The following is an 18523-nucleotide window of genomic DNA, read 5'->3' on the forward strand; positions in this document are numbered from 1 at the left end:
TTCTTAAGCAAATAACTATTTAAATTGGTATTGAATATATTTGTAATAGACAATACAATCGTACGCACTTATTGTGTCCATCTATTATGAACCATTACAGCGATTGCAATCAATACATTTTTTCATATAATAAAACTGCCCTAGTTTTGTTTAAAGCAGAAGACTTGCTGATTTGCTATTTGTGTAAAATTACGAAATTACTTGATTATATTTTATTTTACTATGATAATATGTATCGATATGTTTTCATTATTAATTGAAAACTGTTGTAATGTAGAAAAATCGGAAAACGATCAGTAACAAACGACTGCTGGTTTCCCATTATCATCTATCTTGCATGTAGCACACATGCCAAATCATCTAACATGCAGGATCCATGGGTGGCTGAAATAAATCCACTCCTTCAAAATCTCCTTAACTGACATCGTCCTCAAAAACAACGCACTTCACTTTAATTGAAACATATCATTTTGAAACTGATTTCATAACATTTATACTTATTAGCGATATTTTAAGGTATGTCGGATCAATTTTACTGATAACACATGACTGTTTTCACTTTCAAAAAAGTATATATTGAAGTATTACCAGCCATATCTAACTTATGCATGATCATCAACCACAATGTGTGCCTTCATAAACGTAGATGCTTAATCAATCTATTCAGAATATGTATATATTAAAAAGGGATTCTGATAAATGTAACGTTTATCTTCTTGAATGTTAATGTCAAATATGCTTAAATATGTACTTTTCTATACAGTGAATACAAAACAAATAGACAATAAAATAGAAATAAATAAAATGTTGCAGTTTCCTTGTACATTGTGTGTATAAATATACATTTCCCACCATTTAGTATTCTGGTAGTCAATATTAATTTAAGTTATGATACTATAAACAATATTTATATCCTATCAGTAATCGATAAAAAAAAATCACACACGATAGATATATCTACATTTATCTATTTAACTATGATCAATGTAAAATATCTTGATTTTGGACATTAAATATTTCCAACCGACTTATGATAAAAGTTACTTGTAATTTATATTGATTGACTATCAGGTATTAATCGTATTTGATAGATAAGTAGGATTCAGTTGGTATACTTTGATGTATGTTTGTCGTTTCTTTACGATTCTATGTAAAATATTTTCTAACATCGATCTTAAAGTATACTTTAATCTTCAAGTTTTATATCAATACATTTGTATATCCAATATAAAAAATATAGATTTGTGTTCTATTAAACAAAAGTGACTTATAGTCAATGTTATACTTAGATATCAAATATCGTTTTAATGCCGTGTTTTGATCATATCGCGCCAGATCATATGACATCACAAGAACAATAGTGTGTATAAGTATTTGAAAATGTCACTCTCCTCATTTGATTTCTTAAACTTCCGTTGGACATTGCTTTTGAATGAGGTAAAGCCAACGATAATTTATCATTTTACACTATTAACACTTTACGAACTTTGATAAAAAACAACTTACCATCACTGAAAGACTGCTTACTCAAAACTATTGTTTAGTAAACCTTAGTCTAAAATCGATTATATAGTTATTCATGTATCATAGATGATGAAATTCATACTGTTTCTGATGATCGTTGCTGCTGCACAAGCTAAGACAAATACCGGGCAGTGTAAAGAAATGTTACAGGGTTATCTAACAGGACAACTATCATCGGCTTTAGGCACATACCAAGTAGAAGCTTTTAGACGAGAGTTCAAAGGTTTTACTGACGTCATTGAGAAATCAATGAGAAATCAATAAATAAAACGTTGAGACAAAACTGAAAAACATCAAAGGTATTTCAAAAAAAAAATGTGGAATACAATGAGGAAAAATTATTTCCCAATTATTTTACTTAAATATTTTTCCAGACACATCAAACAGTAGCGCTGTTTACACACGATGGGGTAGTAAAAACTGCAATTTGAAGTTTAAGAAATAAACTGTAAAACAAATGTTTAAAAAAATCCAATTTATAAATTTTAACTGTATTTTTTGCAAAGCTGAATAAAGTGGAAGAAAAACATACAAACAATACTTGTTCATTTTTTTTCAATTTAAAACACTTATTCATACTGAAAAAGATTTTAAAAAACAGAATTGTTTCATAGGATTTGTTGGAGGATCTCAATATACTCATACTGGGGCAGCAGTGGAACCTCTTTGTTTACCAAGAAAACCAGAATGGGGAAACTACTACAGGGATGGGACTGACTGATCAAAAGCTTACATCTACGGAGCAGAATACGAGACAAGTGATCTAAGTGGCAAGTGGCTCAAACTTCATGATCATGACGTCTTGTGTGCTGTGTGTTTGGTTCGTAACAGATCCGTAGTAAAGATGTTTCCAGGTAAGAGTTAAAAATCTACTTCTTCGCGTTTAAAGAATCAACCATAATAGTTAGTAATAAGTAGCAATGTAACTTATGGATTTATTTCAAGTAAAAAATTTATAAATTTTGAAAAACGAATATTTTTTTTTATTTACATATTTCAAATTTAAATATACAAAATTTCTATTAACATATATTAATATATTTCAATTTTTTAGATAGTTTTAATCATCTTCTTTCCATATTACTTTCATTCACGCATTTTTTCAAAACAAAAGTAAATTGACCCGAGGTTGTATATCAAATTAATTTAAAAAAAAACATAAAGAAAAAAAAATACATTAAATAATAATATTAATAGCTAATTCCACTTCTTTATAATATAGCTACGCAAGTATAAACAAAAAAATTGTTCCATCGGTCCACCAGCATTTTTCAAATTCCCTAAGTTAAAATTTTTGAACATGCATATTTGTAAATTCTATTTCAAACTCAAATGACGTAATATCTCAACAAAGTTTGGAATGTTATTCTGCTTCAGACAAATAAATATGAATTTTTTTGTATATAAAATCATTACATGTAAGTTCACAGGTTTATTTTCTACATTTGGAGAATTTTCTCCAAACCGTATATTGATAGCATCGAAACCAACTTTCTTCCATGCTTTCCTATATATACACATACTATGATTGTTCCACTACGGTAAACGTTAGTGCACCAAAAATACATGTTGTATTGTTTCTATTTCTTCTTTACAATAAGTACGGCAATCAGTCGCAATGATCTTGATTTTTTTTTCAAATAATAATTAAAAACGAAAAACGAATATTAACAAAAAAGTGTTGTGTTTTTGTAAATCATTCGAACCTTTGTAGCTACAAAAGTGTGCAAAGAAGGTTGGAAGTTAGAGTATCATGGTTACCTAATGGCTGGTTACCATGGTCACGCAGCTGAGACATCATATACTTGCATCGATAACGACCCAGAGAGTTTATATGGAGGTGGTAACATCAACAGCAACGGTTACCTGCTCTATATGGTGGAGGCAAGATGTGGTTCATTGAAGTGTCTACCGTATGTTGAAGGAAGAGAGATTGTTTGTGCTGTCTGTTCCCTGGAAAAATAAAAAAAAAACAGTTAAGCGTTACTATACGGATGTATTTGTTATTCTTGAGTCAAAATTAATACGGATTTCTGTCTTTATAAGAACAATCTTATGTTTTAATATTGGCCGACAAAAAGATTTTCTTTTCGAACTATAGTGGCAAACTGATGAAACAGTCATATTAAATTTATTGTTGGCTGTTGGATGCGTAATCCATGACCAAATAAATATCTGATTCATTTTCATTTATAACCACAAATGTTGCTTTATTTATACACAGGTTATTGCTTTTCTTTGCAATCATTTTGGAATCAGATATGAATTTAAAGGTTGCTTATTTTTAGGCGTAACGTATTGATTTAAGGAATGTATAAACGTAATACTTTTTCCCGTATTGTAATTATTCCTGATTAAGGAAACATTCTATGATCGATATACAGCGTTTTAATTTTAATTTTTACCAGTTTTCTTATAGCTTACATAGATCCAGTTTTTTTCTAGACATATGTTTAAGAAGTGTAATATCCATTCTTTTAATCGATCTCCATAAAAAAGAATGTTTAAATAAACATTTGATTTTTCTTACGTATTATTAATGAATAAATAATTGTATATATATATATATATATATATATATATATATATATATATATATATATATATATATATATATATATATATATATATATATACACATTTCTAATTTAATATTCAATTTCAAGCATTCATGTATTTGTTTTTGAAACACGTGTCACAATAATAAAAAATATACTTAAATTTACTTACATACATAGTTACTAACTTTCTTAATCATAAAGACAATAAATGAGATCGCTGCCTGTACATAAATATTTTAAAAAGATGCTTAATTGTATACTTGACAAAATTTGAGGTCAAGTTACCAACGAGTTTTAAAGATTAATTTGTAATTTAAGATGTTGTATTCTTTAAAAATCTACGCACTGTTATAAAATGCCTTATCTATCTTAGAATTAGAACATATCAACTATTTCATTTTGTTCATAGATAATTTACAGTAAGAGACGAAAAGGTTACTGTTGGACACATTAACCAATATAACACATATGTAGACAAAAAGAGTAATCATGTGAAAAAAAGATGAAAAAAGTGACCAAACATTGCATTCTGTTTATCCACCGTTTATCAACTAACGACATCAAAGTTTGACGAAATACATCGTATCAGAAAAATTCATGTTAACTATTCTAAACATTAAAAAAGGAAAATCAGAATTACTCAAATCGTGTTTATGTTCCTTTAACGGCAATTGACGTTTTTGTCTGATTTGCAAATAAGTGCATGCTAAGGCCGAGGATGGAAACCTTAGGCAAAGTTTAAAAAATCTTTTGTTTTGGGTTTAAGCTTTTTTGTGATTATGGAATGTTTAAAGTGGTAAAATGAAAAAAAAAAATCAATAAAAGAATTATATATTTGCTTATGAAAGTGCAGACAAACTAAAGTGATGATTTAAATTAAAAGGCTCCGCTGTTAAGATCGGACTTTATGGATCGAACTTGGGATATGAATGTGTACTGTTTTTTTTTTAATTCGGTGATACGTTCAAACGATTCTGATTTTTCATCAATCACTCACGCAGTGATATATTCATGCACACGTAACATTTATCCACAGTAAACAACAGTTTATGATAAATTAAATGATGGACAATAATTTGTTTTCAGGATAAACGTGAACAACACAATCATCAAAATAAAAATGAAACCTTCAATTGCGCTTCTTAATATCTAGGGAGTACTTTTAAACAGTAAACAGAGAGCATTAGTGTGTGAACAAGGCATTCACATATATCTTGATGAACTCATTCTATCATATTCTAATTGTCCAAATATCGCCTAAAATAAAACACTTTTATGTATTAAGCAATAAGACACAGGATTATTATAAAGCAAAATTTTGAATCAAAATCAATCTTTTTGTTTAATCATATCGTTAAACAGATGAATGAATCAAAAACGACATTAAAAACTGTATGCGTCACGTTCTACTGTTTTATATATACGTTTGGATGACAGTGACATATTTATTACATTTACATGTAATTTCAACAACTGTATGAAATTTAATCAACAACACATTTAGGGCAAATAACAGATAAATTAAAACAAATCTGGACACTTAAACAGGGGTTCGCTTTGCCCATCTCTTTTAGGGTTACTTAGTACTGTATTACATATCTTTGAATATTGAGACAGATATGTAACATATCTAAATGAACAATTCAGGTTAGATGAAATGTCTGCAATATCAAATTGTAGATAAAGTATATGACAGGCTACCTCTTGTTTTGCCAATCAATATGATTTCGAGGCATAATAAAAAAGAATAAGAAAAATTAAAAGATACATTGATTGAATGTTAATACATGTTTACTTCATTTATTATACTATTTTATGTTTTAAAGACCATAAGCTAGTTGTTGAGTTAATCTCAGGGAGCAGCAGTAAAATGTTGTATTACTTTTTGGTATCCAGGTTGATTTATTCATAAAACATACAAACAAAATGTGGTATAATTTGACAGCTCATTATTTCAAAGTTTTGAAGAAAAAAACATGGACTTGCATAAACATTAAAGCCTGTGAGCGCTTTAAAGTGTCATCGCAGCTGTTGAATTTATGTAATACTTTATAAACAAAGCAAAAGGTAGAAACTGCGACATTCCTAATGCAGTGTTATAGATTGTAGATCACGGCTGGAAAACAAAAACCATTTGGACTTAAAGAGATTTAAGGAACAGTTCAAGGTACAGTTTAGAAACAATTTGAAAGCTAAAACAATTTATTGTAGAGTTTTCATTTTCAGAGATTGATTGATGAACAATTCATTAAGAGTTTAAGACGACAAAATATACACTTGTTATGGAGGTAAGGAACTATTTCTAATGAGCTAAGACGATACAAATGATACATTTTTAACCCAGACATCCGTTTTTAATTGATGATTATCGATGTGAATTGATTGCTTTGCATAGATTTTCAAAACACAAATATCCCTTTATAACTTGAATATTATTGATTATCACGGTGTAAGAGCAAAGAATATATATATATATATATATATATATATATATATATATATATATATATATATATATATATATATATATATATATATATATATATATATATATATATATTATATATATATATATATATATATATATATATATATATATATATATATATATATATATATATATATATATATATATATACACAAACATTTCTAATTTAATATTCAATTTCAAGCATTCATGTATTTGTTTTTGAAACACGTGTCACAATAATAAAAAATATACTTAAATTTACTTACATACATAGTTACTAACTTTCCTAATCATAAAGACAATAAATGAGATCGCTGCCTGTACATAAATATTTTAAAAAGATGCTTAATTGTATACTTGACAAAATTTGAGGTCAAGTTACCAACGAGTTTTAAAGATTAATTTGTAATTTAAAATGTTGTATTCTTTAAAAATCTACGCACTGTTATAAAATGCCTTATCTATCTTAGAATTAGAACATATCAACTATTTCATTTTGTTCATAGATAATTTACAGTAAGAGACGAAAAGGTTACTGTTGGATACATTAACCAATATAACACATATGTAGACAAAAAGAGTAATCATGTGAAAAAAAGATGAAAAAAGTGACCAAACATTGCATTCTGTTTATCCACCGTTTATCAACTAACGACATCAAAGTTTGACGAAATACATCGTATCAGAAAAATTCATGTTAACTATTCTAAACATTAAAAAAGGAAAATCAGAATTACTCAAATCGTGTTTATGTTCCTTTAACGGCAATTGACGTTTTTGTCTGATTTGCAAATAAGTGCATGCTAAGGCCGAGGATGGAAACCTTAGGCAAAGTTTAAAAAATCTTTTGTTTTGGGTTTAAGCTTTATTGTGATTATGGAATGTTTAAAGTGGTAAAATGCAAAAAAAAAAAAAATCAATAAAAGAATTATATATTTGCTTATGAAAGTGCAGACAAACTAAAGTGATGATTTAAATTAAAAGGCTCCGCTGTTAAGGTCAGACTTTATGGATCGAACTTGGGATATGAATGTGTACTGTTTTTTTTTTAATTCGGTGATACGTTCAAACGATTCTGATTTTTCATCAATCACTCACGCAGTGATATATTCATGCACACGTAACATTTATCCACAGTAAACAACAGTTTATGATAAATTAAATGATGGACAATAATTTGTTTTCAGGATAAACGTGAACAACACAATCATCAAAATAAAAATGAAACCTTCAATTGCGCTTCTTAATATCTAGGGAGTACTTTTAAACAGTAAACAGAGAGCATTAGTGTGTGAACAAGGCATTCACATATATCTTGATGAACTCATTCTATCATATTCTAATTGTCCAAATATCGCCTAAAATAAAACACTTTTATGTATTAAGCAATAAGACACAGGATTATTATAAAGCAAAATTTTGAATCAAAATCAATCTTTTTGTTTAATCATATCGTTAAACAGATGAATGAATCAAAAACGACATTAAAAACTGTATGCGTCACGTTCTATTGTTTTATATATACGTTTGGATGACAGTGACATATTTATTACATTTACATGTAATTTCAACAACTGTATGAAATTTAATCAACAACACATTTAGGGCAAATAACAGATAAATTAAAACAAATCTGGACACTTAAACAGGGATTCGCTTTGCCCATCTCTTTTAGGGTTACTTAGTACTGTATTACATATCTTTGAATATTGAGACAGATATGTAACATATCTAAATGAACAATTCAGGTTAGATGAAATGTCTGCAATATCAAATTGTAGATAAAGTATATGACAGGCTACATCTTGTTTTGCCAATCAATATGATTTCGAGGCATAATAAAAAAGAATAAGAAAAATTAAAAGATACATTGATTGAATGTTAATACATGTTTACTTCATTTATTATACTATTTTATGTTTTAAAGACCATAAGCTAGTTGTTGAGTTAATCTCAGGGAGCAGCAGTAAAATGTTGTATTACTTTTTGGTATCCAGGTTGATTTATTCATAAAACATACAAACAAAATGTGGTATAATTTGACAGCTCATTATTTCAAAGTTTTGAAGAAAAAAACATGGACTTGCATAAACATTAAAGCCTGTGAGCGCTTTAAAGTGTCATCGCAGCTGTTGAATTTATGTAATACTTTATAAACAAAGCAAAAGGTAGAAACTGCGACATTCCTAATGCAGTGTTATAGATTGTAGATCACGGCTGGAAAACAAAAACCATTTGGACTTAAAGAGATTTGAGGAACAGTTCAAGGTACAGTTTAGAAACAATTTGAAAGCTAAAATAATTTATTGTAGAGTTTTCATTTTCAGAGATTGATTGATGAACAATTCATTAAGAGTTTAAGACGACAAAATATACACTTGTTATGGAGGTAGGGAACTATTTCTAATGAGCTAAGACGATACAAATGATACATTTTTAACCCAGACATCCGTTTTTAATTGATGATTATCGATGTGAATTGATTGCTTTGCATAGATTTTCAAAACACAAATATCCCTTTATAACTTGAATATTATTGATTATCACGGTGTAAGAGCTAAGAAAATAAGTTTAGGGATGTCAATTTTACTCGGTTGGCTCAGTCGATTAATTGGAGCCTTTTGTCGAGCGATAGTCGAGTACTCGTTCATTTATTTAAAACTGTGTGCCCTTTTTCTACTGTCACATACACCATACGATGACGACAATCGTTGTTTCTTTAACTGTAAATTACTTGAAGCATGTACTTTGTTTTTAAATGATCAAGTGCTCTTAAAGTTATTACGAGGGAATTTGTTTGTTTGTTTTTTCTTTCGTTTTGTTGATTTGTGCAATACATTTAGCGTTTTGCATATCCATATTTCTAGTAGATCTTTGAATAATGTCTCCCGCTGACAAAGCAAGTAACAATATTGTCTTTGTTTGTAAGGCTCATTATACAAATTGTATTTTAGAAGAACTAAGAGGATTTAATTCTGCATTTGGCAATACAAATGATTCTCATAGCCCGCTTTTTAAGGAGGAAAATCTTCAAAATCACATGTCAGTTTTAAATGATTTCAATATTCACTTTATAAACCATTTCCCATGATAAATTAAAGTGCAGGCTTTTGGACATCATGGATAGCTGATTATTCATTAAAAAGGATCTCGTACTTACATTCTCATCGGTCATTTACAAAACTATTTTGTTAAAAACAATTCGGATTGCGTACACTAGTCTTCTAAAGATGAGGTAAGAAAGATGTAGTTTCTGATTAACAACATTTATGTAGTTTTCGGAAATCGGGCCTTCAAACATCTGTTGAAATTACAAGGGTACTGATTGCGCACCATTGCAAAATATATCTATATCAAAATAAATTAGAATTTATATATAGACATACATGAATAATATATTAAACATTGTACACTATTCTATATTTAACATTTTGAACATTTGATAGTTTTAAAACATATTCCATAGGTTCTGTGTGAGATGTATAAAATTATATCTTGACTGGATGATAGACTTGTAGCATAAAATCATGCAATTATATAGACAATGTCAGAATTTTGTAAGTCAATGGATCATATGCCCTGCGTCCCCTCGATAGAATGACAAAAAATAAATATCCAATTTTGAACTTGTGTTTGAATAAACATATTTTATGACATACATGTATATATGTACCCTTATGAAATCCCACTTTTATCGAAAATAAGAAGACCAGATATAAGATACATGTATAATACTAAATTTTAGGTAGGGGTTCACTGATTACTTCCAATTCCCATTTATTTTTAGCCCCGCCCACCTTTATAAAATCTTAAAAATATATGAGCGCAAGGGGGTACATTTTTCTACTTTGGCTAGTTGCTCTATTTTATTAAAATTTACCTATATGTGAAAAAAAGATGTACGTCAATGCGCTGGATACCAGTAAGTAAAACATTCAAAAATTTAATGGCCTCTCCAATTGTACACGGTTGTTGTTCACTTTGAGTGTACTCGCATGACCTTTCATAACTTTACTCACCTGTTCTAATGATTTTTTTTTGACGCATGTCATGTGGTCTACATTCTTATCACTCGGGTACTGGTGGTCCACGCTACTTCGTCAGCTAATATAATAGCAATTTTGGCCTCGTTTACATTAGCATTTAATATATTTATCACTTTTAATTAATGTTATTTAATTAGTATAAACTTATTCTGTTCGGCGTTTTTCTTTAAGTAAATATACTATCGATCTATATACCGATACTTTTAAGGACACTGTATTAGCTTGCATGAGATTTGTCTTGCTCTGAGAGTGTTAACCATGCCAAAATTATTTCGTTGCGTTGTATGTAGTAAACATAACAGTTGTAGAAATCGAAGGACATTAAAAGGCAAAAGAAATGATACATGTAGAGAGATATTTGGTTCAATCATTGGAAAAACGGTTACAGAAATTGACGTTGTTTGTAGCAAATGCAATTTACTTTTCCGCATGGGAATACTACATGAAAATTTATAAGCAAGGTCCAAACCTGCATCAAAGAAAGTGTCACTGGAGCGTACACTGGACGAAAATCCATAAAAATTACTAAAATTGTTTCCGATGTTTAAATTTTGATACGATTGATACCCGATACGATAGGTTATGATTGTTAAAGATAATGTTGCGAGTTCTTTACTAGTATTTAACAAAAATGTCATTTTGGTAACTAAAAAAAAGGAAAGGATGAAAATAACCAGAAAAAAATATTACTCCCATCAGTATACTCAGTACTTTGATTGTTGACTGGAAAATGTTGTCATATGTAAAACAGTGTCGACTCAGATCTGTTCAATGTATTGATCCCTCTATTGTACTAAAGCCCGCTTATTTTTTCATCTTTATTAATATACAACAAAATGTCACAAACCATGGCGAATTCCCGCTGTGTTGGGGTCTTATAAAACAACGATAATGAAGATTCCCTCATAGTAATAATGTGTTCAAACTATTGAAACAATTTTTAAAAAATCATATTTATATACTCTTGTTTGAAAACTATCAAATTTTTTGTAGATTAGATATAATTCATCGTACAAAAAGGTGCTGCAGGCAACAGTTTCGGCACATGATCCTTTTGCAAGAATTTTTCTTTGAAGCCCGATATCTAAAATTTGACATCACTGACTCCATGTTTGATTAGGTCAAAATGATACAGAATACATATCTAGGTAAACTGGATTAATCTTATAAAATTCTTGATATTCAAAATGATTTTATCAAATTGTAACTTTAAGTACAAAGATGTCACAAAAAATGTTATGCAGCTTCGTTCAAATTGTTTTAGTAATCCTTTTATTCAGTGTGACCATTATGCATAATAAAAAGTAAAGAAATTTAAAGAAGAAATAAGAGATAAGTTCGCTTCATTAGAAATACTGACAACAAATTCTAATCAGGCTGAATTTATATTTTAGGTGCAAAAAAGTCAAATTCAATTGTGTATAACTCTTAGGTATGAATACTGACCCTTCATTATTTTTTTTGTTTTGAGGGTTTTTTTTACATCTGATTTCATTGTTATATTTTACAAGAAATTCTTGATACAACAACATTTCGGAGTGGATACCTATAACAATAAAATGCTTGCGTATTTTTTGTGATTCCTGTAGCATAGAGGTAACGAGCGTTGTAGACATTGTATAAATTGTACATGTACCTTGCGTTATGTGTCTTTTTTCTACAAGATCACTTTCTTCATCAAAGATAGCATGTCAATGTCTATATTAACATCTTTCTTTTAAACTATTATTGCATAATAAAGAGTATTAAGTAAAAGTGCCAATAAAATTATTGTTCATGTTAATCAGTAGGTTAGATAGAAGAAATAGACATTTCCTGTTATAGGAAATTTTGAGCCAACACCATCATATTAATAACTTTGTATAGCTCATGATATGTGTATGTTGCTGAAAGTTTCGAACAAGCGATGAACTAGTTAGAACTAGATCGTTGTCGATCACAGCCCAAGTTTCTGAAGAGCTCACAATCGGTTGGCTTCAGAAATAGAGGAAGAACACTTAATGGAAAACATATTTGCATATGTTTAAATTGTGCTTTTGTTGTACGCTCAAGAAGGGATCTTTACAATAATACAACCCCATAAACTTTCATGATGGCTTTGGTTATTGATCACAACCCAAATTGGAAGATGCGGAGAGAAAAAAACAAGGAAAAGTTTTGGATGCATAAATTGAATTCATTTTACCCTGATGACATGTATAGATTAAATGACATCACCAAACTGAACATCATCTAGAGCATCATGATATGTTTTTTAGTATGTAACTTTTTGCTCGATGTACAAACTATCATTTACTTTAACCAATTCAACTTATTAACCCGTTCCTTTTCCAGTTTAATTTACAGGGTTCTTTTTGTTTTCTTTTTATTTTGATATTTCTATTTTAAATGGTGATAACATTCAAATATTCAATATTTGTCTAAATCACGATACTAAAAAAAATATCAAATCCTTTCAGTAATCAATAAACAAAACCCACCATATATTTATTCCGATTGATGTAAAATTTCTTCAATTTTGATATTCAATATTTCCAACCGACTTATGACGAAAACCACTTATCATTCATGTTTATATAATGATAAAAAATAAATTGTATTTGATAGAGCTCTACAATGAAAAAATGACAATAACAAACCGTCAATCATCTCAAAAATCCACAAAACGAAATACAAATTCAAAGCACAGCACACGGACCTAAAAAAATAAAAGTAGCATCAGGTGGCTAGGAGGGGTAATCATCCTCTGATGACCGGTCACACCCGCCGTGCGCCTAATGTCATTATCGGGAAAAATGTCGTAATTTGGGGAAAATATCGTGATCATGAACAACGGAGAAGATCATGGGAAAATTCGGTATTCACTCAATAGCAGAGCAATCACGGAGCTCTGGAAAACCCTACTGGCACTGTACCAGTTATCGGCTAAAATTTAACGTTTTCTTTTCGTGTTTCCTTATTTCTTGATATATTGGAATAAAACTTTTCATACTTTGAATTGTGAACTCCTTATTTATCCATCTGTTAGTTTAAATCATTATTTAGAACCCAAAACATCTTGTTTTGTGCTTTTAAGCACGCCCCGAATTTGCTGAGATTTTACGATTTACTGTACCAGTTATCGGCTTCGTGATAATAACATAGTAAAAATCCGTGTTCATGTTGATTTTATACTCTGCTAAATGTAGCTTGAATTATGCCCCTTTGCTAGGTCAGACTGAAGTATTCGGGGTCATGATACATTATAAACAAATCTCATAAAATAATTCGTTTATTATCATACGGTAATATACCAAATCGTATACTATTCAATACATAATTGTGCAATCAGGCGTTCAATTGCGATACGAATTTATCGGAAATTCGTGAATTCCTTTTGTTTATACATGTTAAATGTATTGATTTTATATGTCAAATCAAAGAAGGGATATAATAACGTATCACAAAGAGGTAATATTCTATTTTTAACTTATTACGTCACTTCCCCCACTGCTGAAAGTGCAAAGATGTAAAATCAGCGGTAAACAATGATCGTTTAAGCTCATGTAAAAAAACATATTCAAGGAAGTTTTCAGGCAAACTTACTTTTCTTTATTCGAAAAAGACGACTGAATTAAAAAATCTTGGATTGTCGCGTGCTATAAACCCGAACTCTCAGTTTAGCCGATAACTGTTCTTAGCCGATAACTGGTACAGTACCAGTAGAGGCAGGATCAAATGCCTAAATGGTGTGAGCATCCTCTGCTGACCGGTCACACTCGCCGTGTGCTCTTTGTCGTAATCGGCAAAAAACGGAAAAGTCCGTAGGCAATAAGGGTGATTAATTATGGTCTAACAGTAAGTATGAAAAACTTCAGTCAGCATGCGACCCAGTGTAAGATTGTATTTGCTGACAAGGTCTTTGTATCGACCATATAACTTACGATAAGATGACTTCAAACGAGACTGTTGATAGTCCTGTTTTATCAACTTGTTTGTCATTGGTTTGCCTCGCCTTAGAAACTGTTCGTACGAAGAGCATGCCCTTGCCTATCGAATTAAATGAGAGACAAAAATACTATATGCAGGTGATGAAGGTATATTGCTACATAAGTAAGGAAAGTTGACAATAGAAAAAAAAGTCATGGCGTTTATCATAAAGTTTTGTTGTTGTGTTACAATCAATGTCCATTTCCACTAAAATATCCAAATATGAAACAGATGACGCAGACTCTGTGGTATCTTTTATTTCAATTCACTGGAATATATATATATCGAGCCGACGTAAGTATGGTGAAGTTGATATAAGTAGGATTAAATAAGATGATGTTGATATACTCGGGTGACTGTTTGTCATTTCTCCACAATACTATGCAAAACGTTTTTTAGAATGATGTTAAAACATACCTTAACATTCAAGTTTTATGTCAGCATATTTATATATCAAATATATAAAAAAAAAACCAATAGTGTAAATAAATATTTGGAAGACATCATCCTTCTTAATGAACTACCGTCGGGCATTGGTTTTATTGAGGTAAAGACAACACTTATATTATATTTCACAAAGATAACAACTTTCAAAAGTTTAAAAAAAATTGAATACAATACTGGAAAAAATTCTTGACTAAAAGTATTGTTGCAATAACCTTACTTTAAATTTGATCAATTTATTAATGTTTCATAGGTGATGGAATTCATTCTGTTTCTGATGATCGTTGCTGCTAATCAAGCTGAGACAACTACCGAAAGTTGTAAAGACATGTTACAAGGTTACCTGACAGGACAACTGTCGTCTGCTCTAGGGGCATACCAAGTAGAAGCTTTGAAGCGGGAATTCAAAAGTTTTACCGAGGTCATCGAGAAATCAATGAAAGAGTTCAAAGAAAACATTGAGCAGAAGCTAAAAGACACCAAATGTATGTCGAATAAAAAATACGGTATATTATATATATAAAAATGGTTTATAATCATTTTACTATTTTTTCCTAGACAAATCAAACAGTAGCGCCGTTTACACTCGGTGGGGTAGAAAAAACTGTCCTAGCAGTCCAGAATTGGTTCTTTCAGGTAAATTGATTTGAAAATTAAAAAATGAACAGTAAAATAACTCTTTGTTAAACTCCATTTAAGAATTATATTCTTTGTTTTGTGCAAAGCCGAAAAAAGAAGAAAAACATACCAACAATTTACTTGATTGATTTTTTTTTGTTTTGCTCACTTTCAAAAACGTGCTCTTAGTCATACTTTAAATTTTTAAATTATGTCATTGATGTAGTTTCTTAAAGTAAAAAATAGCAGCAGGACCAGAGGTTTATACGATACAAAAAAATTCATAACCGTCCTTTGTAATATTTCACAAATTCTATCATACTCTATCCTTAAGAGTCATGTATTTTTTTTTAAAAATCAAATATTTTTTTTTATCCTTTTTACAAGTTATCTTACCCACAATTTTTTGTTTGCAATTTATTAAGATCAAAAAGATATTAAGTACAAAGAGTTCTAAACATAAATGTTTTATAGGATATGTTGGAGGATCACATTTTACCCATACTGGGGCAGCAGTTGATGTTCTTTGTTTACCGAGGAATCCAGAATGGGGAAACTACAGAGATGGAACAGATGGAAACAAAGCTTACATCTATGGAGCGGAATACGAAACTCATGGATTTTTCGGAAAGTGGCATAGTGTAGGTGATCACGATGTTCCTTGTGCTGTCTGTTTGGTACGTAGCAGATCTGTTGTCAAGATGTTTCCAGGTACGCATAAGAGTGTATTCTTTTCATAATTGATAACACGTCGTCGTCAATACATTTATAAAATATCATACATGTATATACTTTTGGAAAAATGTTATTATATTTGGTGTTAAGTTACACGCATAATATAATATATGAGCAAGCTTATTTTTGTGCCACTTAAAATATTTAAGGAAGAAAAACGTGTGATAACGGATGGAAGCTGGAATACCACGGCTACCTAATGGCAGGGTACCATGTTCATAATGCTGGAACAACATATGAGTGTGTCGATAGTGACCCAGAGAGCTTACAAGGCGGTCATACTGACAATAACGGTTACGTGTTCTATATGGTGGAGGCAAGATGTGGCTCCCTAAAGTGCCCACCTTATGTCGAGGGAAGAGAATTTGTCTGCGCTGTTTGTTCACTAGAGAAATAAAAACAAAAAATTTATACTGCTGTATTTGTTTTATTCGGTGTTCCGATGTAAACGTTATTGGGAATTGGTAGACATATTTTCAAGACAAAACAGTTCAATGTTTATTACATGTTCTCTTTCTAAAATTAAGGGTTTCTCAAATTAGAGGAAAAGTATCAATTAAAATTATAAGTTCAATGTACACGTGTATGGTATCCTAAAGCATATATATCTACTATGATTATACTTGTCAATGTAATAAACGTTTTTGTTTTATATGTGACTATATTTGACTGAGTGAGAGTTTCACAATGTTTCATTGTGACACCTAGTTTTGACAGTAACATTGATTTACATCCAAACACAATTAAACATATCCCTAAATTGTCCCCCATGCGAGGAAGAGTGTCCTTTCTGGTTAACAATGTCATATGAATTTGAAAATAACGTGTGTGTTTTACATCGCGTTTGTAATGTTATCAGTTCATATATTTCATGTGGCTTAACCAAGAATTGTTCTGGAATCAACGCCTTGCTGCTTAACGTGCACAATGAAATGGAAAGCAACGTATATTCAGGTTGATCCAATCAAACAATTTTTGTGATACAGTTGTCAATGTTGCTTCACAGTTGTTTTTGTTAACTGACACTTTAAAATATTGTCATTTTCAAATATCAACGCACGAGGCAATTAACCAGTATTTAAAAATTGTATTTGTTTATATTTTTCAGATAGCATCTCGAAAAATCGTCTTAATAAAAATGGACCTGATAAAGAAAAGACACAATTTGAAAAAAGAAATAAGTGTAAGATAAATTAATGTTTTTATGCATTTTAAAATAAATGTTCATAAGGTGTCATAACAGTATTTCACTGAAGGTTCATGTCAAAACATGGCTGAGCCAAAATAATTCCCGAATTTTGTTTTGAATTCAGGACAGGAGCTGATTTTGTTTATGAGATGAAAAACAATGTGTAAGAGGTCTAACTATCCCATTTTTGTAATAATGCGAGGTCATTTGAATTTTTGATGCGTGTTGTTTCCGGAGGGGGGTGAAAAGGCCCGAGCTTGATTTTCAAGCACATGTGTAACTTCGAGGTAAACAAAGTCTCACGCCTTGCTGGATGCACGTGTGTATTTTGCTATACAATTGTAAATGAAGCGTTGTTTAAAAAGATGTCATGAGGATTTTTTCCAGAAGTTCGATTTGAATTTTTAATCTGTATCTAAAGTTGTGCAATTTTGGTAAGAATATATAGTAAAATTTAATACTGTAGTGACACCATAAACGTATTCAATTTAACTGAATATATTTTTTTTCCTTTCTTATCAAGTAGAGGATAATCATTTCAGTGTTTGGAATTTAACTTTGCAATTTGAAATCCAACTTAAAACAAAGTACTTGTATGAACTTAGTACAACATGGGTTATCATTATGATGGTGTGTCTAGTAATTTCTATTATTCAATAGAAATTGCTCGTTTGTGGGGCTATCTTTCAATAAATCATATTAAGTATGACGACAAGCAAACAGAAAAAACATATGGGTTTTATTTGGGGCCTTGATTTTTTTGATGGAACAAATATCAAATCGGCACATTTCATCAGAGTTGCTGGAGAGTTTTTTTTTCTAAATTAAGAGGTTTGTGGTTATACGTGTATGCATTTTCTGAATAAAGCTAACAATGATTACTTGCAATAACTAAATACAATATACTGATATATTTAAAAATTTTGACTTTATTGTGAACTTATTGAAAATGTTGTCACTTTTTTCT

The 18523-nt window shown here is 30.1% G+C and overlaps 2 pseudogenes; both read left to right on the plus strand.

Annotated features, from left to right (window-relative positions):
- Window positions 1-1380: 1380 nt before the first annotated feature.
- On the plus strand, window positions 1381-3510 carry LOC128179406 (short-chain collagen C4-like; annotated as a pseudogene).
- A 5413-nt stretch (window positions 3511-8923) lies between these two features.
- The window catches only part of LOC128180561 (uncharacterized), a 35516-nt pseudogene continuing 25916 nt past the window's right edge, over window positions 8924-18523 (plus strand).

Source organism: Crassostrea angulata, chromosome 4 (genome assembly GCF_025612915.1).
Source record: "Crassostrea angulata isolate pt1a10 chromosome 4, ASM2561291v2, whole genome shotgun sequence".
NCBI classification, from domain to species: Eukaryota; Metazoa; Mollusca; class Bivalvia; order Ostreida; family Ostreidae; genus Magallana; species Magallana angulata.